Source organism: Numida meleagris, chromosome 23, assembly GCF_002078875.1.
Source record: "Numida meleagris isolate 19003 breed g44 Domestic line chromosome 23, NumMel1.0, whole genome shotgun sequence".
NCBI lineage: Eukaryota > Metazoa > Chordata > Aves > Galliformes > Numididae > Numida > Numida meleagris.
In genome coordinates this window covers 1,410,049-1,437,716 of record NC_034431.1, presented here as the reverse complement: position 1 = coordinate 1,437,716, position 27,668 = coordinate 1,410,049, and the positions used below count along the sequence as shown (strand labels likewise).

The window sequence follows — 27,668 nt, the reverse complement described above, 5'->3', positions numbered from 1 at the left end:
ATGCTCATGCACAGCATTGGCTTTGGGGAGGCTGTTGCTTTCAGCTTATCTCTACAAGCAAATTTCACTCCTGGCCCAAGTGACTGCAGAGCGGGATTGCTGCGGGTCCAGCTGCTTCATTGATTTTTGTTTTTCCCAGCTATGGAGCAGGTCTTGAATCCCCACAATGACTTCTCCTGTCACCTTTAAATCAATCTACAGCCTCTGTCAGTATCAGCAGGCCTCGCTCAGAGCCAGGCTGATTCTCCTCCTATTCCCACTGCAATGCTGCAGTCCAAACCAGCCCTGGCTTTCCTAGCAGGTTTGTTCCTCAGGTGACAGACCTGGGCTCGCAGCAGCAGCACTGCAAAGTAGCCCTTAAATGGTCAGAATAAACCAGGGCTTTGGAAATTTCCTTCAATAAACTTACACTGATAGCTGAACCATCAACAGGGACTCATTTTTCCCCCACAATAGCACTGAAGTCTGTGCAGGCATTTTGCTACTTTCCCAGCTCTCTCTTTGCAGGGATAGGCACCACCTCCTCCTTCCCTAAGCCCCACTGCTACCAAAATCAAACCCAGTTCTGCCATTGGTGGTGGTGGAGCTGTTCCCGTGTGCTCCCAGGGCGTTGTCTTACCCTACTCAGGGAACCGAGGAACGTACCAAGTTGGATTGAATAGTTCATTATGATTCTGAGACAGAACTGGCAGAAACGAAGGCATTTAGAGAGACATTTATGGGGTGGCTCTGATTTCTGGGTGTTGTATCGATACCACGTACACCTGAGTTGATGCCAAGGAACATATGGCATCTTTCAGCAGGCGGGGATTTGTTTTTTCATGCTAGAGCTAAGAGGCTAGAATCTGGACGTGTAAACTAGGGCTAAGGAGCTTGGGAGCGGCAACCAGGAATGCAACGGAGCATTCTGTGTCATCCTGAGCAGCAGAACACTGGTGGGGCTTGCTGTGGGGCAGAGGGAGCAGGTAGCAGCAGTCATGGATAGGGCCTCCGTGGTGCAAGAGTACAACTGTTCCTGACACTGCCCTCAACACAATTTAGCATCGAGTTTGGGCAAGCCAGATGTGCCTGGTACCCCCCCAGCATTCACCACAGTTATTAGTGGGGCAGTCATTTGGACAATGCCCTCAGTAACGTGCTGTAGCTTCTGGTTAGCCACAAAGAGGCCCCTTCCAAAGGAAATTCTCTGTTCTCAGTAGTGATTCCTCATGCATCCTTTTGTCCAGGGAACACCATGCTGCACATCCATCTCTTCATCCTACCTGCACTGCTGCCCTCTCCAGGATCCCAGTGAAAACCAAGGCACCTCTTAATTCGCCCAAGGTAACAGAAATCTTATTTAAACCACTTTCCTGGAAGGATTAGAGCCAACAGTAAGGGGCAGCATCTGACCTCATGAGAGCATCAGTGTTTGGGATTGGAACATTTTTAAAAGTCTCCCCCAGTTTTTGGCATGGTAAGCTTCCCAAATTTAACACAGCTTCACTCTAATCCATGCTCCAACCTAATTTGGGTGAGGATCCAGATCTGAATGCTCGCTGCTTCATCCAGCTTTGCCTAAGGCCCATTATTTTTGCACAAGCCTTGCTAAATCTCTGCCAAACTGGATGGTAGTGTTAAAAAAATCAAAATATTTCCAAGTCCTTCTATAAAAGGGAGCAGGATGTTTTGGCATTCTGTGACTGATGCTTTATTCATTATTCACAAGGATTATATCTGTTTGTTTTCTTTTTTTCTTTTTCCTACAAGACAATTCACCTGAAAGCAGAGAAGAAAAAAAGATCCCAAACCAATAGACCAGAAGTATGTCTCCAGTCTCCATAGAGACACCAGAAAAACACTATGATCATGTGGGTTGTACACAAGAAGCCTATTCATACTGGGATGGGTGGTGTTCCAGGATGTTAAGTAATTTTGACAATCTGCCACTATCTCAGCCTGCAAGAAGCCCGGAGGGAGCTATTGATGCCATCAAGTGCTGATCTGTATAAATGGTTTCTAGACAGCCTCCTTCATTCTTGGCTCTGCAGGACCCAGACCTGCAGATAGAACTCAGCACAGCCATCTGGAAGCAACCAAGGTCACCATCTCCAGAGAGCACCCAGAGTGCTCCTAAGAGCTTTGTCCCTGTCTGTACCAGTGCAGTTCTGGAAGCAAGTTCGTGGCACTCAGGACTGGTTAACTGGCCCAGCCTATGGCTCAGACAAAGCAGCTCATACCTGTGAGGAACAGCAAGAATCAGCTATAATGCAATTGCCATGCAGTATAATTAGGACATTAAAATACACATAGCTGTTAAGGCCCTGGTGCCATTGGTTAAGCCCCGGAGCTTTCACTGTGTTATCAGTGTAAGTGGGGGAGTCACACATCGAACAACTGGTACATATTTCCAATCCCTTTGCATTTAGGGGCAATCTCTAAATCCCCATTTTCTCACCAGCCAGAACTTCATCTTCACGAGGAACTCGGAGCTTCAGTTCTCTCCCCGCTACACATTTCCACGGCTCTCAGCATTGCTCCTGGCAGCCCTTCGATGGCATTCACACAGCCCCACGTGCTGGCTCCCACCAGCAGCATTAGCTGCTCCCGGACCATCACGCAGCGCCTTTCATTCAGCGCTCAGCTCGGATTGCACAGACCTTGTTTGCAAGGAAGAACTACTCTCCCTTCCACCTATCCCAAAGATCTCTTAAGGCTGGTATAATTTCTCTCTCACTTGCTACAGACAGCAGTATTCCCACAAACCTCTTCCCACTCTCCTGAAAGCAGCGTGCTCACTCTCCTCTATTCCCACCTGCAAGCGCTGATCGGGGTCATTGTGCCAACCGACTCCTGCACCATAAAAAGGGGAGAAGGGCTGCCTAGAGAGGGCTGTAATACTTGCAGCTATGCTGCGGTAACAGCTTGGTATTAGTTTTGGTATTTGAAAGCAAAGTGGCTGGCTGCTAACAATAGGTAGGTCCAATATGAAAAGCATCTACAGAGACGATGTTTGTATAACGCTAGGCTAAAAGAACACTGTGAGGACAAAAGCCTGAGGTGTTACAGTAAGGACAGCCTACTATTGGCTTTATTTTATTATACACAGCCTTTCCTGCTTCTTTTTAATTCTGGATTTCAGTCGAATGTTATATCTTCCAGTAGTGGGAAAAAATATATTCTAAGATTTGATTTCTGCAGTGTTACTGGGTCATGTCAAATTTTTGTTTTCATCAGCTAAGGATCACTGTTGTAGGTAAGAATGCTCCTTACTAGCCATGAGATCAAGAAGCACTCTGATAGCCCCAGTCTACTTTTCTCTATAATCAAGGGCAATAGCACTGTTACCTATTACTGGCTAGAAAGACAGCACGTGCTTCTGCCCTAACCTTGACACGTGTTGTGAAGCTAATTCCAAACTCAAGGGTCTGCTTTACATACCAATGAGCTGAGCTAACTTGGCTAACCTGAGTAGAAGAAAAAGCAACTGCCCCATTTTGTGTGCATCACCTAGCTTATAGCTGCTCCCAGTTCATTCCAGCAAGCCAGTCTCTGGTCTTAGCTTTATCTGTAATTAAAACAGCTCATGAATGCCTTAACAGAAGGTGAGATAGGGGAGCTGAGAGCACTTGGGCATTGGAAACATGAAAGGAAGCACGAGAGCTGAGATCCGGACAGCGAGGTCTGACTGTGCTGCATGGATGGGGCTGGCTATGGAAGTCAGGCCAAGAAGCAGAGCTGCCCCGTACCTGGCACGTGCCTTCCATTGTCTGGCTGCTTTGAGCTGCACTGGTCAGCCAGGGCTGTGCCTGGCATTCCAGCTTTGTCACAAAGGAGGACTGTCTCCCAAGGACTGCTTGCCATCAGCTGCTATCATTCTGCAGACAAGGGTGGGAAAGCTCCCGTGGTCTTCCAGAACGCTAGGATTGGGAAGAGCCTCCAGTTTAACATGGAGAAATCCCACTCTATTGCCTGCAACTGGACTAAGATGGTTGATACTAGATAGAAATCTGTCCTGTAGCCCAGATGAGGTAAAGCGTGAGACTAATTACAGCTAACTTGATCTCCATTGTCTCTTGACTGAGTTGAGACAATTTCTTAACAGTGGAGACTTGCTCTGTGTTTAGAGCAGAGTCCTGGTGAGAAGTTGGCTCTTGAAACTCCTGGTGAGTTCTTCTTGTGCACGCAGTAACAGCAGGGCCATGGCAGCCCCTGTCAGGAAGAAGAACAGAGACTTGAGATGTTCTGGTGAGCCACAAAGTTGTCAGGGGAATTGAAGATGGAGTGTTCCCGGGCTGGTGGTATTCGTGGCTGTTACTCCCATGGCGCTTCACAAATAAATGATCTCAGACCTAAAATGAGCAATTTTAATTGTTCTAAATATGTGCAAATAAAGGATGATATTATCAAAGGACGCACTCGTTAGGAGTCTTGGACTCTCTCTGACCTTTTCACGCTATACTACAAAGCTGAAGACCAGCTTGCAGGTTGGAATAACAGCAGTCCTCTGAGACAGACTTCAATGGGATCTGCAGAGCTTGGTTTCCCGCTGCATATAGAGCCTCTGGATTAGGAGAGAGAGGTCAACACAGCTTCCCTAACTTTTCAATAATGGTATCAACTTCCATCAGCTGGGATTGCCTCCTCCGCACGCCCTGCTGCTGAAGCAGGCTGGAGCTGGTGGTGCTGGCAGCATGAGGCACTAATGAACTGGGCTTAAAGATGCAAAGTTTGAGAAGACCGATATATCAAGCACAGAGCGGTGCGTGTGGTTAGAACAGATAGCACCGTAGTGTAAAGGACACAGGAACCCAGCTGCTGGCTAAAGAGGCAAGAAAACAAACCTTGCTTTGGTCTGCTTCAGCCTCGGATGCCATCCAACCTGTGTTCAAACATTCAGACAGGGCTGCTGTGTTCCCGTAACTGATTGACTCTCATTTGGAAGTGCCGGGTTGCAGACACGCGGGTTGTTCATGTTAAAAGACAGGCAACACAACTCTTCCATAAAAGTCCAGCAGGCAGACACATTAACCCCTGTAATCCCTTCCTGTGGTGTACATGACGCCACCTAGATTTATTAATTAAACCCTGTTATCCGGTGGCCACTGTCAATTAAGCATTTCCTTATAACTTATAATGAGGGCTCATTCATTAGCAAATGTTTCCATTACATTTAAGGCCATGAGTCTCTCCGAAGACTTTTCTCCCCCAGCAAAGAAGAGAATTTGTTGTGGTTTGGGATCCTGGGTAAAGGGAGCAGTAGAGAAGCAGAGAATGGATCTGCTGCTGAATTGAACAATTAATGAATGATCATTGCTGAGCTCTAGGAAGGCACAGTGCCGTCCACAAACAACTGTTTCAGGAGATGGATGTGACTCCTGCCGCTGCCACTTGCCAGCCCTGTGACCCTAGGAAAGTTGCAGCACATCCTTACCTTTTTCATTGCTGTTCTCTGCTTAGCCAGCTCTCTGAAACACAGCATTTCTAAGGCTCACCTCCCAGTGCACACAGCTCTTTCACTTTGCCACAGGAGTTCGTGCCAACTTACTTGCACCATATTTCTAACGCTTTCCAGATGAAGCGACGAGGTTGTACCTGGCTTTGCCCTGCCTTGCATCTTTTCTTGCCTGTAATTCTGTTTCCTTGCCCTGATTCCAGACCTCTCCTGTCTGGAAGTCAGGAAGATCCTCTGTTCCTGTGGGCATTAAGTCCACCCCTTCCTTTGGAATGAACGCGCTATCTATCAGTTTGCTGTAGGGCTCACCGAGCAAACCCGAAGGGAGGACTGAGAAGCAATGTGACTTCTGAGTCTGCGGGGGCCACCTGAGAACCCCCCAGAGAACCTCACCCAAGCCCTGGTGAACCCTCTCCCTTGGACCTGGTGGCTGCCTGAGGCTCCTCTGGTGCAGGAATTCATTGCAGGGCTCACAGTGCTGGCTCCTGAGCGTCGGTGCTAGGAACACAATCACATCTGTCAGATAAACTGCAACCTGACTACTGAGGAACTAGAGCAGCAAAAGGCTGATCAAGCAAGGACCAGGAGCTTCAGTCAAACACAACCCTTAATAATAAAACAGTTATGATTTTAAATGGGTACTAGACGTAGAAGGGCCCAATAGAATAATGAATCCCCTCTGAAGGTTACCAAGGGCTCCTCCCAGCAGCTGCTTGCAGGAAGGCAAAGGGCTGCCTGCACCCGAAGCCATGGCCGGCCTGCTGCAGTGCTGCGGCAGCTGCTGGGAGATGGAGCTGCAGTTCCCTCTTCTGGCAACACGTGCAGCTGCAAGTCCTTTTCGGGTTGATTTATTGGGTGAAACCGTGGCTGGGTTGGGATTCCGTGAGAATAAAGCCTGGAGCTTGCCACACAGATCAGAAACGCTGCGTGCCGGGAGAAAAACCAAAGCCCATCTGCAGATAACTGACAAGTAGCTGAAGGAGTTAAACCCAGTCCATCACTTGTTGGCTAACGTAACCTGGTAATGATTCTACTGGTACTGCAGTGGTGTTATACCCAAGTAACAGTGATCTCCAAGCTTTACAATTACTCCACCGAGCCTCTTGCAGGGGCTCTTTTGCTTCCAGAGCCCAGCTGCAGAGCCTGGAAATAGATGGGAGTGGGAAGTTGGACGTCAGGCTGCAAAGTTGCTGGGTGGTGGCACTGGGAATGGGATCAGCAGCAAATCCTGAAAGAATCCCACAGAAACGATTCGAGTGAGACAGTGCCCTGCTCCCAGCAACCCTGCAGCCAGACTGAGCGCAGGAGCTGCTGCTGCTGAGCGCTTGGAAAAGACGACCTTATCGAATCAAAATCACTGGGAAAAGGAGACAATGCCATCTGGCTGCTTCTGAGAGAGCCGGGGACCACGCTGGCACTATCCGAGGCAGACTGTGCACTCACCCTTCCCCATGCATTCCTGGGACATTTCTAATCATAACTGTGAATGGCATCCCGCTGCGCCTTTTTGGGATCGGGTTCCCTCTATAAATGCCCAATCCTGGATCTGGAGGCTGCAGAGCTCCTGCTGAAGTCAGCTGAAGCGCAGCCTGGCTCAGTAATGTCAGAGCTGGTGTTCCACGCAGGGCCCATTAATAATGAATTTGTATAATTCAGCCTTTCAGAGCACTGAAACCTACCTACTGAACGTTGCCTTTATGTATGGAAGCCAGCAAAAGACAAGGGAGAAAAAGTGATGCACTCCTTCTCCTTTTCTTTCCGAATTGTTCTACAGTGACATATGCGTATAATCAATTATGGAGAGCAAAAAATAGGATTATTTTTAAGAAGCCCACTTTACTTATTCCCCTTCTTAGTGTCGGCATGTTCACACAACTCAAAATGGATTGAAGCGATAATGAGTAACTCAGCACATGGCCCCGTCTGCTCGGTGTATTATCATGCATTCCTATCTGACTGTCTAATCTAAGATGCTTTTAAAGGACATCATCAAAATATCTAAGAGCTGCCGCGGGATCTAATTACTAATCTTCAGGAAGAAACGCTGGCTTTGCTGCAAAGTTGGAATACCACCCCCTTAAGTCTTTACGAAGCAAAGAGGCAGAAGGCTTCAAAGCACACGTGTGCAAAACACAAAGCTGGGCGCTCGTGCCTAAGTCTGTGAGCACTTGGTGCATGACGCAACGTAAAACTATTGTTCTATCCGAAACTGCGGTGCTATTTTATACTGCACAATCCCATGAGTCACTGAAACCATGTTGTACCACTTCCAAGGAATGGTTTATATTGGTCTGTGTTATTCATCGCTTTCTTAATTGGTTGGCTTTTCTTGGAGCACATTGCCATGGAATTTGGGTGCCCTACAAGTGCTGGTGGATTCACTCTCACAGTCTCCACAGATCACACAGCACTAGCACTCCCTTTACTGGAGGCAGAGATGAGGGATGAGATTTGTCCGGGGAAATAAGAATGATTTTCAGAGCAATGCTCCAAATGCAGCCAGATGTCTTGCGTCCTAGTCCTTCCCTGCAGGATCTCTACTCACCTAACAGAGCTTTTTCCTTTTTCTCCTGACAAGACGAGGACAGGTTCACCAGATAGACCAGATAAAATCATAGCCAGGGTCTGCATCCTTCTGCACAAAGAACTTAGGACAACTCAGAAACACAACGGTACACAGCAGTGCAATGTTAGGTGCAGATTTGCTGCTTGCTGTATACAACAGGAGAACAGAAGTGTGGGGAATGAGTCTGGGATGAGTCTTCCACGCTCATTATAGAAACCGTCTCGTCTATTTCTAGTTTCCTCTCTTCTTCTGCCCCCTTCTATCTAAGTCACTACCGGCCTTATAGTCAGTTCCTGCATACCAGGAATATCCTGCACATCCCTATTCCTGGACAGCTCTTCATCACAGGCAGTAATGAGCTCATTAATCACACCCAAGCGTCCCAGGAGGAGAACTTGCTTAGATCTCTTCACTCCAACTCAGTCCATGCACGATTCCTCAGCCTTATGTCAAAGTCTAATTTTCCTCACAGCACTGCACAATGGTGGGTGGCCGCAGTCTGAATTATATTTTGTGTGGATCATGTCAATTTGGAGCAGTATATTTGCAGCTAAAAACGAAACCATCATAGCCAACTTCACTGTAAGATACTGCACGCTCGTGTTGCACCTGTATGTCTCCAAACAAATCTATCTAGGTAGGACTACCCAGTCTCATCTCAGAAACTGCTATTCACTTTCTTCCATAGACAAAATTGTAACTCAAGTATTGCAAAGCACAGCCCAGCCTTCTCAGTGTTCAAGTCACAGTCTGTATCAAGCAACAGCAACATATTAATGGTGTTAAAGTACACACCGTAAACGTGGCTGGATCAAGGTGTCCTTGAACTGCTCTTGTTACTGATTTGGGTGAAACAGCACCTTCAGAAAAGCATCCACAGAGCCTTCATCCGATGGCATTGCGAAGCAGAGACAGCACTCATCTTCTGAGAGATGCCACTGCAAAACAGAAGGTTAATGTCCAATGTAAATGCGTTCAGCTTTAGTTTCCAACGTGCTGCTGTCCTGCTGAGGTGCGCACGATGCAAGTACAGACCAAGCTGCAAGGTGAACTGAGGCAGCCGTGCCTCCCACCATCCCACAGATGGCAACCAGATGCAGTGATGCTCCTGCTCCAGGAGTCAGGAGCATCACGGCAAGCCAAGGGAAGCCGAGAAAATAAAAGAGCAAAATGCCCCTGAGCTTTGCGGAAGGATTCGAGCTGAATATTTGTACCAGAATGGGCAAAATCATCGTTGTATGGCATCTTCCACCTCGTCTTTGTCTGTTTTTTTTTTCTACCCTCCTGTTGTTGTTATTATTATGGCTATTTTTGTTCCGGAACGCAGCAGATGCTTTCCATAGGATGGCACCCTGCCGGGATGAGCACCCCCTGGGCTGGATGCTGAATCACTCTGCAATAAAAACTGTCCATTGCACCGAGGTTTAACAACCTAATGGTATTCTGTGTCTCTGCAGACCTTCCCCCCCCACCACCAATAACACCTTTCCCACGCTGTCAGCTCCTGTGCAGGAGTCAGAGAGAATACCTCGGTACAGCTGATGGGATGGATGGAAGGGTGAAGGGGCTCGAATGAACATGAGTAATATTTCCCCTGGTCATCTTCTTCCTTCCCTTTTTCTCCCATAATTATATCGTTGCATTTGCTACTTTAAAAACCCTAAAACATAAACGAATCTCTGCCTAGAAGTGGGGGGACAACAAAAAGCCTTTTATATCTTTGGGGCTGACTGCATATACCGTCATTAAAAAAAAAAAAACAAACACAAAAACAAGCAAACAAGAAAACCAGCTCAGCGTGCTTAGCGTGGGGATGCCAAGCAGGCAAGGAACAGCAGAGGGAGGTGTGCGGCCAGGCATGAGGCAGCTGAGGGGAACCCTGCCCCGCGCTGTTGGGTGCTGCATCACCAGGGTCTCTGTCTGCCTTCCTCCTCTGTGGGACCCTGAAAGTAATTGTGCTTAAGGAAGAAAGTGGTTTTGCAGGGAATATCCAGAGATAACCCATTGTGCTCCGGACAACTGCACAGCGGCGTGCAGCTGAGAGCTCCAGGAAGGCTGCAGTGAGGGGAGGGATGTGTGAAAGGCTTTGCCTTTGAGGTGCAATTTCCAGCGCTCCTGAACTCATCCCTGCTGCACAAATCTGAAGGAGAAAGATAATGGTTCCACAGAGGAGGACGGAGCTCTGTCCATGCTCTCAATGCATGGATGCTTTCAACAACCAAAGGTCCTGAAGGACACATCTGGAATCACTCACAGCAGCATCTGGAAACTGTCATGAGCTGCAATGAGATGAAGTTGCTTAATTATTCTGGGTCCATATCCTTTGCCACTGTGAAGCTGTCAGTGGCCATTCAGCCTCCTGGGCACAGATCCCAGCACACCCCCCTGCACGCCACTCATCCCTTAGAACACTTGTCACAGTATGGGAAGCATCAGCTTTACCCTCAGCTCAGCCCTGACTGTGTCCAGCATGGGAATAGCCCACGGTAAGTTCACTGTTAGAGCAGGAGGAAAGGAAGAAGAAGGAAATTACTCAACAAGCCCCACAGAGAATGACAGCCCTATAATACTCCCAGTTTATCTCCACATCAGACACGACTGAAAGTTTCATTCCACAGCATCAGTTCATTCCTTACTGAGAAGTCCATCGAGCCTTTGCAGCAGCAGCAGTATGGTTAATATTATCCTCTGACTTATCCTGGAAGATGAAAGGAGTACAAAAGTACCCAGGACAGGCTTCAACTTTGCTATTTTATTTTTGGCACATCTTACAAATGCAGAATAAATGGACTTCTCATGGAAGCCAATCATTTTTGTTCCCTTATCTCTTTCCCAGCGCTGATGCTTGCTTCTGGAAATGAAGGAGTTAAGCAGACTGTGCTATGCATTTTACTCAAAGCACAAAGGGAGATGGGCTAGGGATTCTTGCCATTATCCCAGTGCTGAACTTCAAGGCTGAACTTCCTCTGGAATCATTTGCATCTTCCCCTTCCGCCTCCAGCAATGCCCTGAGGTCAATGTCCCAACTGGGGATGAATGGGATCATAGCAGGAGAGGTGGTGCCTCTGCTCAGGGAACTGCTTCGGAGCGGGATGGTGCTCCCTGTGCTAACAGGAAGCCCAGGAACATGAGAGAAAAATGGAATAAAAGTAATAGAAACCAAAGAGGAATGTTGAGAAGCTCTGGGGAGAGGAGGACACATGAAAGTACATCAATAGAGGGTGTGCTGATGCAACAAGTAGCTCAAGGGGGGCAAATGAGATCTGGAGAAAATGCAAAGGAATGGTAGAGAAATCACAAAACCAGGATTCCAGAGAATACATCTTAGAGTTCAGCTCATGCTGCAATAAACATCCAGATGGCTGCGTATCCCAGAGAGACACTGCTGGGAAAGGAAACGGAGAGGGAAGGAGGGGGGAGAGGGGTCACTTACACATGACTCTTCCATTCCCAGTGAAAGAGGAAAAGGAAATGTAGATTAAGAGAGGTCTTCAGGCCTCAGCACTAGCTGAGCCAGCACAGGCACAGGAGGCAGAAGCCAAAGAATGTCTTTGAACCTCTCGTGCTTGCATATTTTTCTAGCCCTCTTCCCGTCTCTGTCTCTCCCACCACTTCAGCCCCCTCTTTTCCCACTCACACCAGCCCTCTCTCCACTTCTGACAGTCTCTCCTCCCTTTTCCAGAGGCCTACAGCAAAGGTATGGTTTATAGCACTCTAAGCCACATGTCACATCCTCTCTTCTCTCTTCTTTAGGTGCTCCTTCACAGGTCGTAGTAAAACAAATGGGAACAAGCTAGACAAGCCCTCACTCCTTAAGAAGTGCTCTCTAGCAACCCCAGAGGTCCACAGAATCTTCCACAAATCCATCTTCCCTGTGGAAAGGGGATAAATAAACACTCTGGTAATAAAGGCATAACAGTGGAACTTCTCATACCAAGAGAAACAACTATGGGAAATAAGGTGAGTTGAGCATTGCATTAATTGGCCCCAGATCAGGCCATGCTGTTGTTCTTGACACACTCAACTCTCATTCCATGATCTTGAGCATGTTCTCTGCCCTTCCTCTATCTCAGTTTCCCCAGATATGAAATAAGGAAGAATTCTGACCTAGCTACATACGTGACCCCCAAGATTTTGCATTGAAAACCTTAAACCAATTTAAAGAAACACCGGACACTGACAGCTGCAGTCCTTCGCACAGCTGTGTAAGTTAGGAGCACCACTGAACCCCGGCGCACAGAGCTCACACAAAGAGGTCTGCAGAAGCTTGTGGCAAATAAGAGCTGCAGCAGCACGGTATTGTCACTGGGAATGCCAGAGGGCTTCAAGGAGAGCACAGCTCCAGAATCAGGCACTCGGGGCACGTTCCCTGTCCGACTGGAACTGGCTGACTGCGTTTGTTCCACCCAAGGATACAAACCCACGAGAGAGAGCACCTCCGAGCAGTGGGAGACACAAGGAGCTGGCTGCAGATTACATTCCTCCAGGCCCTGAGAGGTTAATATCGCAGTCTGATTCATCAAAGGTTTTACAAATACATTCGGAGAAAGGAAAAAAGGGCCACGGTTTTGCTTTCTTGCTCTTTGTTCTGTGCGTTACCTACTTTACGGTGAATCAGGTATTCTTTCTTCCACGCGTTTTATTTTTAGCACTGCTGTTAGTAAATTGTCTTCCCTTTTGCACGTGTCTGCCTTCAGACGGAGATGAAAGTCTGCTACGAGGACGGTGCTGGGTGCGCTGCTGTCCCTGGGTGCTGGTGTGACGGGGCGCAGCGCTTTGAGGAGTCAGCACTTGTAGGGCTGTTTGCTTTCATCTTGGCTTCACATCTGCTTTAGAAGCTGCTGACTAAGCAGCAAAAATAGAGGCGAGGTGGTGGGGGTGTGCAGCTGAGGCAGGAGCGACACAACTGACCGCCACAGTACCTTGTGAAATGGCTGTTTTATACCGAGACTGCTAATTACATTGCAGATGCTTTTACCATCCCTTCAACCCAATGAGCAGGAGCTGAACATTAGCAGGAAGAATAGTTTCACGGCTAAGATAGCAAACCAGAAACTGCAGATTTTATGTACCACCTTTAGTAAGTCACCGTGCGATAACTCATCCGTAGGAAAACTGTTTGTGTTTCTGCCATGCCTTTGGAAAACGTCTGCTCTTCTGGGGTCTTGTGTGACCCCCACAGCACCTCACCCAGGGGGATTGCTGTGTCTCTAAGCACTGCCACAATGGGAAAATCAACTGTGTGGGCTCAGTGGAACGCAGAACTTGGCCGTGATGGTTCGTTTCCAGCCAGCAGACAACTCTGAGAGCAGGAGGCCTGATCCGCCGGCCGCCTCGGATTCCAGATCCCCTAGAGCAATAGGAATTGAAACACGCTGTCCAGAAAGATTTAATAAAATAGTCTTTCACCTACAAAGATGGGCAGCAAGCCATCCTCACTCTGCTCTGCCCAGCAGCTCACCTTGGCTGACAGGTGAACAGAGTCCAAGAAAGAGAGAGCGTGCAGGGGAGGATAATTATTCTGAGTCAAAACAATTGCAGCATGAGATTTTTTTGTCTTTCTGAGCTGTAGCACTAACTGAGACTAATGTTCTTCTCTCAGCCATACTTCTCCAGCAGCCATGTCAAATGTACTTTGCTATTAGCCATAACATTTGCAATGTTTCATACGACTGAACAGCTCAAGGTATGCGAGCTCTGCAATGAGATCTGCCCTAACGTCCTTCCCAATCCTACTTCTGAAGCCAGGATTCCCTATTTCCTGCACCATCGTAACATGAAGTTTTAACTGTGTCCTTGCTGGGGTTTTCCTTGACTTGCTTAATGAGTGGTAGGGTATTTTTATTACCATCTGTTCCGCAGAAACATCTCAGATTCTCAGTTACACACCTCAGCCTGGCAGTGCCGGCTGCTTTATGCTCACAGGAGAATGACAACAGCCTTTCCCCGGGGAGGTTTATTGGATCAGACTTACTGAATCCTGCTCATGTCCTGCACACAACTAGTCCTGCACCTTCAGAAGCGACTCGTGCCTTCAAACACCCAACTTGTGGTTCTTCATTCTCTGGAAGCAAAGCCAAATCATGCAAAACATGAACCACAGGAACTACCAATCTGGAAGATAGGTCTTTCCCCGTGGTGAAGTTTTTCCTTGTGAAAAGGTTTCAGCCCATTACAGTCAGTGAAAACTTCCCAGGGGATAATGCCAGTGATTGGGAGGAACCTCTCAGACACCCTTCATGCTTTTCATAACTGTCTGTCATTTGGATTATTCTTCATGTGGAGCTTCGTCCCCAAATTGGACACAGCAGAAGTGCACTGATGCAAAACCAGAAATAAACGACGACAACAAAACCAACAAAGAACCCCTTCCACTTTTAGGCATTACTCAGGCTTCACAAACTCCACAGTACAAGTGGGTTTGTCTCTGGGATGGAGACAAACACCGGACAGCCAGGAACTGAACCAACCTTTTTGAGGCACTTCGTGTTTTCTCTCATAAGCAAAGGCCTTTCTTGCTCAATAAAGGAAAGAATAAATGTGGCAAGGAGAAGCACAGGGAACAGAGAGGTCTCTGAAATGAGGAAGGAAATTCCAGTAATTGAACAGCTCATATTTTGACACACTGAGTTATTAAGTACTGAGGACTGATGAATTGCATCTCTAGACATAGCTCTGCATGCCAGGATAAATACCAGAGCTTATGCAGCCTGCTTTTCAGCACAGATACACTGGCCATGCCCACAGGCAAGACTGCAGCTGCTGCCGATACAGAAAACGTTAAGGAAAAACCTAAAAAGGAGAAGGCAGCTCCAAAGGTAATGCAACTGCAACAGCTGCACACATGCAGAGGGATGCTGCTCAGTGACCATCGCTTAAAAATCATGGAATTAGTGCCAGTATCTCAATATTCCTGTGAGTTCTTCCATTTCCCACTGGTTTTACTGAAAGCTGAGGAACCTCCTCCCACGCAATCCCTTCTGTTCCAATAGAAACTGATGGGAGTGCTCCCTCAAGCCACAGTTCAGAGCGTGCATACACTAAGCGTAGACTTAGGATTTGAGCTTGCAACCTGAAATATGCCACTAGACTTCAAATGTAATGTTTCATAATTAAATGTTTTTAGCCTGCAAATAACTGGAAGCACTGCTGGTAATAACTAACGATCATCCTTTGCATATATGTGGCACCTTTCATTCAATAGTCTCAAGGCGCTTAACAAGCAACAATTAATTAACCCCCTAACATCTCAGCTCTGTAATTAAGACATCTACACGAGGAATAATTGCACCACCAGTGATTCCGGTTCCAGCAATTTCATCAGAACGCTGCAGGTATGTCACAGCCATTTGCAGTGCAGTGCAGCACACAGCAGCTGCTTTGGAAAGATCTTGAGAAGTTCTGCACCAGGCTCTAGTGAGGAATTTGGGAAAGCAGGATTTGCAAACAGGGAAATCATCAGTGTTACAAGATTTCTGGGCACCACAATGCAATGCTTTGTGTTTCATTATCATTTTGGATGCATAGCTGTCTCCTCTCTCTTCTTTTTCTAGTGCTGCATTAGGTCTTTTCCTATTCCTTTATATCTCCTTTTCAGTAATAGCTGTTCTATCTTCCCATGCAATTATGACATGTTATTCCAAGATGAAGGAAAGGGGAAATTGTTCCTTTGGAGAGCTTTCATCTGCACACAGTGCTTCAAGGCATCCACTGAGATTTATACGATCTGACAGCTTAAAGGTGGAACAACAACAGTAATGGCAAGCCTTGCCATTAATTCAGCAGCTCTCAAAGCACTGCAGTGTTCTTCACAAACACTGAATCTTAAGCCATTGTCAGTGTGTTGGGCTTTTCCTTTTGGTAGATGGGAAATGTTAGGCACACTGGTTTTAAGTTTAAGGCCTGTGCATAAGATTAAGGGAGCTCTCAAGCACACAGGGCTGGCAGGAAGTCACAGGAGGCAGTAACAAATTTTGGAGCATCCAACTATCCAGCCAATTATGCGAAGGCCTAATTTCTCCTTAATCCTTTCCGATACGCAATTAAAGTGTTTCAGGTGTGCTGGTTTGTGGTTGCACTTCTTTCCAAACCCATGTACCATCAGAATGGATCCATACCCAGCAGTGCAAGGATACTTTGAAACGCCAAACCTTGCAACATCATAGCAAGACTTCCAGGGGGCACTGGACCACGGCAACAGAAGACCACTGACACTGAGTCACCTTGTATTTTCAGGCAAAAAACAACTAGCAACGGGAGGCCAAATCTCACCGGGTGTAATTTAGCGTGGCTTTATTGACCCAGAAACTCTATACCAACGTAAACGAGCTGAAGCTGCGGTAGCGAGCCTCATTCAACATGCATTAAACCACCGCGATCTGGAGTTTCACCAAAACAGACGGATAAGTATCTCGTTTCAACGTTTAAACCAATCTTTGGAAGTGACCCAAGGCGAGACTGGGGGGAAGGTTCACCCCACGCCCTCACCCTATTGCCTAAACAGAGGAGAGCCAGGGTGCCTCCACCAAAGCTGTGCCCTGCGGAGTCAGTCCCAGCAGTGCTTGGACCTGAAAGGCAGCACTGCCAGGGCGACAACGTGACAGCCAGCCAGCAAGCAAAGCGTTAACTTGGATCGCCCCGATCGTGGCAGAGGCAGCAGAAAGAAGTGGTGACTTGTGTCTTGGGAGGCTGAGAATGCACCAGCTGCACCTTCAGCTGCACGGGCAGCCGCTGCTTTACAGTTTTAGCGTGCTTCATACACTGATTCCTCCAGAGCAGGAATAGGAAACTCATGAGTGGTGTCAGATGTGCTGTTAATTGAGAGCTCCTGACACACCAAGCTTTGCAAGTACTTCATCTCCAGGCAGCAGACCCGTGGGGTTCACACAGGCTGCAAAACGGTGCTGATGAGCAGGGAGGCCCTCAGCCAGCACTGCCCTGGCTGCTAACAGGCAGCATGACTTGTTTAGGCGTAGCAGACAGCCTGCTCCTGCTAGGAGCTCCTGCCTGTGTTTGCCATTAGGGTCCACTGGTGGAGACATCAGTAAGAATGTGCTGGGGGAGAAGAACGTTCCCTTCTCGCAGAGCTAATGCTGAGGTTTCAGCATCCCTTTCTGCTAGATGCAAACAGAACAAGCAAAATGCACTAAAATGAAACACCTTGCTGCTATAGCACGTGTGCAGAGCAGCTAGAGCTAGAAAGAACAAGAGGAGAAAGGGAGACAGAGTGATGCAGGGAACGCTGGTCAGAGCTCCCAGACTTCTGGCTGCCCTGGAGTTATGGGAAATGACTTTGCTTGTCATTGCAAAGGTTCTTAATGTCTCCACTTTAAATAAATTCACACATAAATTGTCCTTATGTGGGATTTTTGAGATGAGAACCTGTGTTTTATGCAAAGCATCTAACGCGGTGCAGGAAACACTGACTACTGCTGTCAGCACGTGCTAGCGGCACACCGGGTGCTCTCCCCACCAGGGACCTGACTGCACAATTACAGCTTTAAAAGTGAAACATTTAAGAGAAAGGACTCCATCAATAAAGGGCAGGCAACAGTTCCTGCAGCATTAACTCCTCGTGACAGCTACATCCGTTTCTTTAAGGATTCATGGATTATTATAGATAGGTATTCAAATAAGTTTGTAACACGGGACATTCTCCTCTCATTGCGCTCCAAAGCGGTGTATGGAGAACTTGCTTTGCAAGGAATGTTCCTGTTTAAATGGCTTGATAAACTGGATTCCTTTGATGCTGTTTGCTCCAGCCTTCCTTAATCTCTCCTAATCATAATAATGATTTTTTTTTTTAGTCTGCAACGCATCTGACCTACTTCCACACTCCGTCTGTCCTGCTGTTCTTTTTCCGTCTCTATTCTCAGTAAGTAACTGTGTTTTTTTTCCTCTCCTTTTCCATTAAAAAATAATCAATGAAATCTGCTCCAAAAAGATGAAGATCCTCAGGCAAATCTGATTCCCACCACCCAGTGAATGGTAGGATCCCCCTGCCAGCCCAGGCACCAGCCTGCAGCATTCCGAATTCACTGCCCGTCCGCATGGAATTCATTGAAGCTTTGAGCTGGGGGGCTCTGACAGAGACCTCCACGCTACCAGCAATAGCATCCAATTTTTAATCACTCCAACAAAAATAATAACAATTTGGAGATCAAAAAAAAACCAAATAACTTTGATTCAGGGACAGAAGGAAAATAACTCGTTGTAAACAGAGGCAGGTGCTTCACTTCAGACTATTTACACATCACCTGTCCACAACTCTGTCTGAATCCAAAGGAGAGCCCAGGGATTTGGGTTTGTGTGATGATGTGAGCTGATGTGGTTTGAAAAGACAGGAGGAGGGCTGAGTGTGAAGCAGTACAGAGGCCCTGACAAGGCTTGAAACACTCATCAGCAGCCCCAGTTCTGCTAGCGCGTGCCAATGCTCGTTAACTAATTGCTTCAGACCCAATATTCCTGATTGGATGCCACATGGGAGAGATGGGAACCTGGGCCCATGCTCAGGGAACAACGTGTTTAGAGCCAAACAAGCAAAGAGAAAAGGACAACAGGAACCAAAGGGTGTTGTATCTGATCCAAGAACACGAGGCAGCGAGATAAACAGTCTCTGAAGTAAACTGCAATAATGGAGGCACGGGGCCATGAGAGAGCCAGGCAGCAATGGTCCTTCCCGTGCACTAAGCCAAACAGCATCACGGGAGAGGAGACCTCCATTCAAAAAGACATCGGTGCTCACTCTGTGCTTTGTGTGCTTTTTATCACTTCTATGGCAAAGCAACGAGATGCCTTCCTATTGCAGCGTCCAGCTTGGAGGCTTCCCTCCCCACCCCCTTGCTGCCTGCAGGAAGGGACAGCCGAGCCCTGCTCACTTTCTGCCCGGTGGAAGGGTGAGGAATCAGCTCCTGCTGCTCCTCATACTCACATTGGCTGGGTGCTACCCCTGGCACCAACATCACACAGATCCCCACCCAATGAGCAGCGCCTGTAGTCCCACCAGCCATCCCACAGGGACAGAGGAGCTTCTCCTTGCAGTGTGTGTTTGGTGGATTAACTGCAGGTCTCATTTCCACTGGCTACGTGGCATGGAATTGTCCAAAACTGCCATACAAATGAGAACAGAAAAGCTCTTAGAACAAGCAGGCTTAAAAAAAAAAAATAAGAAAAAAGCAGCTCTTGACTGGAGTCTCTGTGTCTAACAGCTAATTACAATGCTAAGTCATGGAATCTGATGATAAAAAAAAATTAGCTATCCCCAGAAGACATACAATCTAATAAATGCTCGCTGCAGATCTAGCTCCTAAATCTGCTGCCTGCTGAGATAATGGAGTATGATTCAGTCAGATCCAGACATCTTTTTAATTTCAGAGGCAAAAGTGCTCAGTGCTGCGAGGCTGCAGGGAGAGCAGCCCAATGTGGGTCCAGCACAGCCCCTGGCCCAGCCCTCAGCACTGCGAGGTGAGGAAAGTATAGGGCCATAGCATGGGGTGAGGGAACTCCCATAGGATTTCTGGCTTAATTTCTGGTTTGGAATCATGGCAGAGATGCACATGCTGCCTGTGCTCGGCCCACTTTGACACAACAGTTAGGTTCTTCTCTGAAGCTCTGCTCCTTGTTAGTTTTTCTTCTCCCAGCACAGCAATGCTCAGACATAACCTGATTCCCCAGCAGGTGCTTTATTTATTAATGCCACTGGAAATGAGAGCTGCACCTGCCCGTGGGGCAGTGATACCTGGCCACCCTCCTTAGTCCCTGCACTGAGAACAAAGCTATTACATTACCTTCAAGCTCTTATTATATTACCTCCAAAAACGGTCAGCAGCTCCAGTGATACAAAATTTGGCGACAAAACTCTCGTCTATTGAAGAAATTGGGATGTGCTTTCTGACCTACATATTAAACCAACTTGGGTTTTCAGGGGACTGACAGCACATGGCTCTGCTCCAAGGACAGCCTGAGAGCTTCCATAGCACAAGTGAGCTCCAGAAGGGCCACAGCTGACGAGGAAACATTTCTCAACACATTTCCAGATGCGGGGAGATGTACTTCCCACCCACCTCCAGACAGAACAGGGAAAACAGACCCACACCATAGGAACTGTCTACACAGGGCATGTATAGGACACAGCAGGAGCTGTCCTTGGGAGGGACATTTCTTATGCAGACAGAGGTTTACACACCCCTGTACTGCTGTGCCCCGAAGAAACAAAGAGCCAGAAGGGAACATCACGCCAGCTCTGAGTGGAATGTGACACATCTCTCACACGCAGTTCTCATCACTTCCTTTTTGTCTTTTCTACCAACTGACATACGATTTAATCTGGCTTTTTTCCTCCACTGAGGACTTCTCCCTCTCCTATCCTGCTCCAGTGGGGGCAGCTAATGCCAACAGCCAAAATTCCTACGTGCATCAGCAACGAACACCTTCTGCTCCAAGGCAGTGCCAGTACTGCAGCCCTGGTGCCCATGCCTGGTGCTCATGCCCTGAGCTTTCTGCCTGCTCTCTCCTATCTCATTCAGTTTAAGCTTTGCAGTTTAAATTTTTTTTTTAAATCTACAAATTAAGCCTTTTATGCAGCACTTCAAGAGAAACAGTGCCTATACAAACCTAAAGGCATTACATAGCAAAGTCCAGCGCCTGTCGCCCCTTAAAAATCACTCTTATTTCTGGTTTAACCTGCAGCAATGTTCAAAATTGACTCTCAGTGCAACAGAAGTTGGGGTAGAGCTTTAGTACTGAGCGTTGAGCCCCTTCCAGCCCTCAGCTGCACAGCCCTGCAGCTCCACGCTGTGCAAAGAGGCTGCAGGGCTGCACGCAGGGGTTGCCCGCTTTAGAGCACTCCTACACTTGGAAGGGTACGAAGTTCCCACAGAATCATTTATTTGCTGAAACAAAATACCACCCAGTGTGTTGGGGTAACAAAAGGAGTTTTGCCAAAAACAAACACGCAGACAAATGGAACAACTACTGGCTGAGTACAAGATTAGTTAAGTTATTGATAATCGTTACTAAAGGATGTGCCCTAAAACATAAAGAGCCTCTCAGAGCTCTTCTGTCGTTTTGTGAAATGCCCACAGCACAGCCAGCTTGTCATGTACATCTACACTTGTGAAATAACACATTTTTAACTTGTGCAGAAGATCAGATAAATGGCTGTGACTGGTTGAGCGTGACTGCGTGCCCAGCCTGAGAAAATGCATTTACAGCAGCAACACCTATGATGAAACCTTCCCAAATAACTCATCTGCAAGAGGAGGCTTCTCCTGCTCCCATCAGTTTGTATCTGGGACACCCAACCACCAGAAGATTTGAATACCTCTTCTAATAATAACTGCAGATATTTATACATATTTATAGGTGCTTTTATCTTCCAAATAAACCTGCGGCACTAATTCCTGCGCAGCACTGAGCAACAGGATTTTACGACAGTGAGTGCTGCTGATTGTAATTATCCCTCTCTCAGAAGTCAGCATCAGCTGGGGCTCCCCCAGCTCTGGGACAAGGTATGGAAACACAACTGCAGGTGGAAGCCTATATGGGCAGAAGAGCTCTCAGCGTGAGCACTTGCTGCAAGCAGACACTGCAAGATGTCAGAGAGCTCACGGGCAAAGAGAAGATGCAGAACTGCAGTGAGCAGCTGAAGTACTCCAGTTCAAGACAGTAAACAGTGGAAGATTAACATGGCACACAGTGAAACGTGGAGGTCTTGCTGAGTGCTCCTGTGCCCTCCTGACTGCGTGGCCCAGATTCCACCATCAGCCTCTACTGCTGTTATGCTTTTCACTTGAGCATCCCCAAAACACAAGTGTCTTGTATTATGCTACTGCAGGAGTGCATGCTGGGGGAAAAATCTCAGCAAGTTCCCATCGCCCCGAGGTGCCACCCACCAACCCCAGCCCCAGACAGAAGCCCAGCACCCACGGCTGGGCACCAGAGGGCATTTCCAGCACCTGCACTCACAGCCCCTTGCTTCCCCATCCCACTTGCTCCTTGCAGGATGCGGCTCAGCGGGTGCGACTGGAAGGGCAGAACTCAGCGCTGCGTTTCTTGCAGGATCCTCGTCCAGCTTGTGCAGCAAGACCTCTGGCCTAGTGCAATCTGCTGTGCTCACACTGCGGGCAACAGTGAGACGTGAATAGAAACCGGCAGCTCCGGCCGCATACAGTTAGTCATAAATACACAAGTTATTGCACAACCTAATTTGCATTGAATACGACGGGGAGAAGCGCTAAGTGAGCAGCTTAGGAAACAAGCCAGGATCTGGTCTGTCCTGCACGTCTGATGCCCGTCACACAGTGCTTTGAATCCTCCTTCCCAGCTGAGAAACTGCTGAACTAGGACAGCACCCAGCTCCAGCACAGCCACCCCAGGCCAGTGCCAAACGTGTGGCAGTGCTGGATTCTAGGACCAGGTTGCCCTGAGCAATATTCCCTTATGCTCCTGCCCTTGATGGTGTGCTACAATGTTTTAAGTCCGTACCCTTCTCAGCTCTTTCCACAGTGCCCATCTAACAGCTGGTAGACCGGTGTCCAAAACAAGGGCAAGTCTGCAAGAGTAAAGGAAGCGGGGAACAAGTGGCCTAAAGAAAGGAATTGTGTGAAGAGGCCAACAGCTGCAATACAGCCCCACCTCCCCCTCAGCAGGTTGCACCAGCTGCAGTGTGCTCACCCTAATTTTGCTCTCTTGGAGAAGCATTAATGCGCTGGACCCAGGCAGCCAGCTGCTGTCACAGCAGTTCTGCAGCAGCAGAGTGCCAGGAGCACTTCAGAGACTGAGAATGGGGGATGAAAGAGCGAGCAGTCAAAGGAGCAATGTCACCCTATCCTAAGCACAGCATCACATTTCCGTGCAAGGAGAAGCAAGCCCAACAGGTGGGAGAATCCCATTCCACACGCTGTGAGCTCATCTGCATGGATTTGACCACCAAAGGGACAGGCTGGAACAGAAAGTTATATTCTGCTCTATTTGTGTCTACACCTACTTGACCTTTATATGCATAAGTCCCAGGGCCTCTTCACATACTAAGAATATCTTGTAAACACTAAGAGGTTCAGGGCCTTAAAAGTCTATTTATTCAGTTGCACTCCTAGTATTTCTTAATGCTTTGTTTAACGAAATGCACGGGTCTCCACAGAGGTGACAGAACTGTAATAATACTAAAGGAGTGGAAAAATGTTTGATTCTTTAGCTAAACACTGAGCAGCAACCGTGTGACAGCACAACACCAGCAGACCTGGATTTCTCTCTGTGCACCACATACTGGGGAGATTCTGTCTCCAAACGGGCACAGGAGCTGCCTGCTCACACACGGTGTGAGGCAGAGCTGGTGTGCCCTGAAACACTGGGAGTAAATGTGCTACAGAAACGCAAAGCAGCTCCCAGCAACCGACATACGTGGTCTCCCACTCTCCCTTTCTCCCACCTTTTTGCTTTCACACTTCTCTGTTGTGGCCCCAGCTTATTTTGTAAACAGTCTCATTCTGCTCAACAATGGCATCAGCATCTCCACCTCTAAATAAACGATGCTCAGAAGAAAGCCACCAATACAGCTTTTTTTTTTTTTTTTTTTTTTTTTGCAGAAGTATTTAATTCCAAGAAAAAATATTTAAAAGCCAAAGGATGTGAAGGCACGGAAGGAAAGATACAGCATTGTCTCATGTGAGCATCTTCTCAAAGTGCGGCCAGGCTGCTTGTATGGAGCAAAGCGGAGCTTTGAGGCAGCACAACAGTGCAGCTCTGCAGCCTCTCCAGGCAGAGCTGGGGCAGCTTCCCACCGACACTGCAGAAAAACAGACCCACGAGCGCTGGTAGTCCCAAGTCAGGAAAAATCCCCTTCTTCCCTTTCCCTGAGCTTTTCCTCAGTGGAAAAAAATGTGACTAAGTGACAAACAACGTGGCTCAGAGAAGTCCTCGCTAGGGAGGGAAAAAAACACCAAACACACTTGTGGTACCGAACTCCCATCACTTTTGATACCATGTCCCATTTTTTTTAGCAGCTGAAACAAAGAAGCCACACTCCTGCCCAGCACCCTTTGGGTACAGCTTGGGGAAGCACTGGCTCAATGATGGATGAGGTGACCGGGTGTGTGACCTTCAGACCGACAGGAGAAGGGCAGACGGGCCCTCTGGGCTCCCAGCAGCAACCTCTGTGTGGCACGGGCTGGAGCAGCTCCCATCAGCCCTCTCCCTTTGGGGCGAGCTGCTCACGCGGGCTCTGTGCTTCACTGCCCATTGCAGCCGGAGCGCTTCCTGGCATCGTGAAGTTTCCTCTACACGTTTCCACAAAATGAGCACGATGAAGGACGGAGCGAACAAGAAACAGGGAGAAAGTTTGGGATGGGAAAGCGTTCTCCCTTTGTCATCGTTCTTTTATGTTCAGACAAAAAAAATAGGAGGCATTGAGCTGCAAACCGCCCGCCAGGAGCTGGGGTGGGGGCAGCGGGGGGCAATGCAGCAGGGATCCTCAGCACGGAGCCAGGACCTTTCTCTGATCTGCAGTTTTCTCAAGCTGCATTCCCATGTGCAGCCCACCATTTGGTTTTAGTTAGACAGACACAATGAAAAATGCTCTACTTGGGAAGAGCAACAAAGAAGCCCTACCAACATCACGCGGTGACAGCCAGTCAAAACAAGGGAGAGCTGAAACCACAAAAGAGATGATGGCATCTCCAGAAGAGGGGAAGGCTCTGCCACCTTCGGATGCTTTGGGCATCTCTGAGCCACTCACATCAGCCCTGCATGGATAGGGATCACCCTGCACATTACTCAGACTGCAGCCTTCTATATATGGAGTGAACAGAGCCGCTTCCGGAGCCCCAAGGTTTTATCAGCAGTGCCATGTGGGTACAGTCCTGGCTCATCCTAATTAACTTGTCAGGTCTGACAGGATCAGAACGGTAGTCAGTAGCACACAGCAGCACAATAAATCACATGGCTTTGCCCTGTCATCATCTTAATTCATACACTTTCTGCATCCTCTTTTATTAGCCCACACAGCTCCGCTCCCCACGCCAGGGGATGCTGTACGATACCTCTGCCATTTGCTGTCTCCTTACACAGGAGCTCCACACCCACCCATGTCCTTAGCCACGGTTCTGCCTGCTGGCAACTGCCACAGCACACGCTGCCATGAAGCAGTTCACGTGCCTCAGAGCCATTGTTCTCTTCAATTAAACCTCACAACTCAGAACTTCTGCATGCTTACCATAGAACCATAGACTGGTCAGGTTGGAAGGGACCTGAAAGATCATCTAGGTGCAACCGTGGCCATGGGCTGGCATCCCCCCACCAGCTCAGGCTGCTCATGGCCTTCAGCAGCCATTTCATGTTGCTTTTGCAATGCCAGCGCCGCTGCCAGCAGGAGGTCAGCACGCACCACAGCCCACGTGAGCCCAGGTGCACGGCGTGCATCATGCCAATGCAGCTTGGGGTTGTTCCCTGCTGTGCCTCGGGGCCCACACTGCAGGCAGAGCAACTGCTTTGCAATGAAGGAATAAATGCACAGCAGCCGTCAGATGTTTAACCTCTGCGGTCACCAAACGGCAGCGGATAATTATCAGGAAGGACTTTCCATGTCATGTACAGCCAGCAAAATCAAGTCATGTGTTTCTGACAACGCTGATGGTACAATAAAGCATCTATGAAACACACGGCCATTATGAGTGCTTGGGGTCAGCTCCCAAAGCACAGCCCGGAAGGGTGATGGCTCCATCCCTCCTGCTGCCACTGCAGGGGCAGCCCCAAACAACCCCACTGCCCTCAGTGCCCTGCTCACCCCCTATGGGAGCACCACCCCTTCCTCCCCCAGCCTGGCCTCAAGCTCCAGGCTCACACTCAAGATGAAGCACTCACCCTGCCCACACTGCCCATGCAAAAGCCCAGCACCCTCACCAGCAGCCCAGGTGCTCCCACGCTTTTGTGCAATCCAGCCCTGCTGCTGCACTGAGACCGCCCTGCTGCAGCCCTTGTTCCTACTGGCTGCAGGCTCCCTGCACTCTGAATGCACTGCAGCCCCCCACACCATGCATGCTCTGCAGCTCCCCTTGCACCCTGCATGCTCTTTGCTCCCCTTTGCTCCCTGCAAGCTCTGCCGCCCCCCTGTACCATGCATCCTCTGCAGCTCCCCTTGTACTCTGCACGCGCTGCAGGCCCTCTGCACTCTGAATGCACTGCAGCCCCCCTACACCGTGCATGCTCTGCAGCTCCCTTTGCACACTGCATGCCCCCATTCGTCCTGAACTGCCCCTACACTCCCCTGCACCCTGCATGCACTGTACCCCCCCACACCATGCATGCTCTGCAGCCCCCTTTGCACACTGCATGCCCCTATTCGCCCTGTACTGCCCCTACACTCCCCTGCACGCACTGTACCACCCTGCAGCCCCGTGCACCCCGCACGCTCCGCAGCCCCCCCGTACCATGCATGCTCTGCAGTTCCCCTTGCACCCTGCATGCCCTTTACTCCCCTGCAGCCCCCCCGTACCATGCAAGCTCTGCAGCTCCCCTTCTACTCCGCACGCGCTGCAGGCCCTCTGCAACCTGTATGCGCAAGAGACCCCCGCGCACCGCAGCCCCTACGCACTCCGCACGCACTGCGTCCCTCTGCCCCCTGCACGCACCGCATTCCCTCTGCACGCACCGCAGCCCCCCCCCGCATCCTGCACGCGCTGCATCCCCGCCGCGCGCTCCCACCCCGCGGCCGCCATCACGCGCGCGACCCACCCGCCCCTTCCCACCCCTCCGCCGCCGCGCAGCTCCCGCCCAACCCCCGGCGGCGGGGCGGAGCCGGTCGGCGGGGCGGCAATGCGCATGGGCCCCGCAGCCGAACGGAGCCTTTCTCTGCGCCGGGGAACGCGCGTGTGAGGGGGGTGTGTGCCGGTTGGATGCGGTTCCCCCTCCCGGAGCGTCCCCCGGCGGATCGGCGCCCGTCGCCCCCTCACCTGTCCGGACGGCGGCCATGGCGGCGGCACGCGGTTGGTAGGCGGCGGGCAGGGCCTCCGCTGCGGCGGGGCGAGGTGAGCGCGGGGCGGAACGCTGAGGGGAAGCGAGGGGGGGGGGAGGGACGGGGACGGGGGCTCGTGTCGCGATATTGCCGCGCGTGTCGCGGGGGGCGGCGCTGCGGGGCGGGGGCGCGCGGGGCTTTGTCAGCGCCGATGGCCGCGTCTGCTCCGCGCGGCCCCATCTCCTGTCTGTGGATTCCATAGGTTTTCTCCTTTTTTTTTTTTTTTGGGTTTTTTTTTTTTTTTTAATGGTTTGCTTTTTGTTTTTTTTCCCCTTTTCCCTCCGAATCGGGAATCACCGCGCTCGGCCCCGCGCGTGCTCAGCGTCGCGCGGCGCGGGAGGGAGCGGAGCGCAGCGCACGGCTGCACGCGGGGCTCCGCGCACCGCTCCTCGCAGCGCAGAGCGGCGCCGCTTCGTGCCGGGCTCCTCCGTTGTGCTCAGCTCCCTTTGTGCGGCGGGCGCGGGGCCCTTCGGAGCCGTTTAGAGCTGTGCCGGTGCCGCGGGGCTGGCCAGCGGGCAGTGCGCTGCGGGCGGGGTGCGGGGTGCTCCTGGCTGGGCTGGCTCGGCGCGGTGGGGGTGGCGGTGCCGGGTTTTCAAAGGGAGGACCCGTGGTGCTTTGGGTGAGCTGTGGCTTCTGCAAAACGTCGGCTATGCCTTGAAGCT

The 27,668-nt window shown here is 49.6% G+C and overlaps 1 protein-coding gene and 1 long non-coding RNA gene across 4 annotated transcripts in view; one reads left to right on the top strand and one right to left on the bottom strand.

The window, feature by feature from the left end:
- Positions 736-27,043, bottom strand: LOC110387760. Of its 2 annotated transcripts, none has more exons than XR_002432711.1 (3): positions 26,945-27,043; positions 8,796-8,938; positions 736-4,191 (listed from the first exon to the last, which is right to left on the bottom strand). It is a non-coding gene; the product is annotated as an uncharacterized LOC110387760 (long non-coding RNA). The 2 variants fall into 2 exon arrangements; XR_002432710.1 differs by lacking the exon at positions 736-4,191 and adding an exon at positions 4,207-4,331.
- Positions 26,782-27,668, top strand: part of ARHGAP32 (Rho GTPase activating protein 32) — a 194,462-nt gene continuing 193,575 nt past the window's right edge. For both annotated transcript variants that reach the window (XM_021376308.1, XM_021376312.1), the window contains exon 1: positions 26,782-27,019. The gene's annotated coding sequence lies outside the window, so the exon portion shown is untranslated. The remainder of the gene's footprint in view (positions 27,020-27,668) is intronic.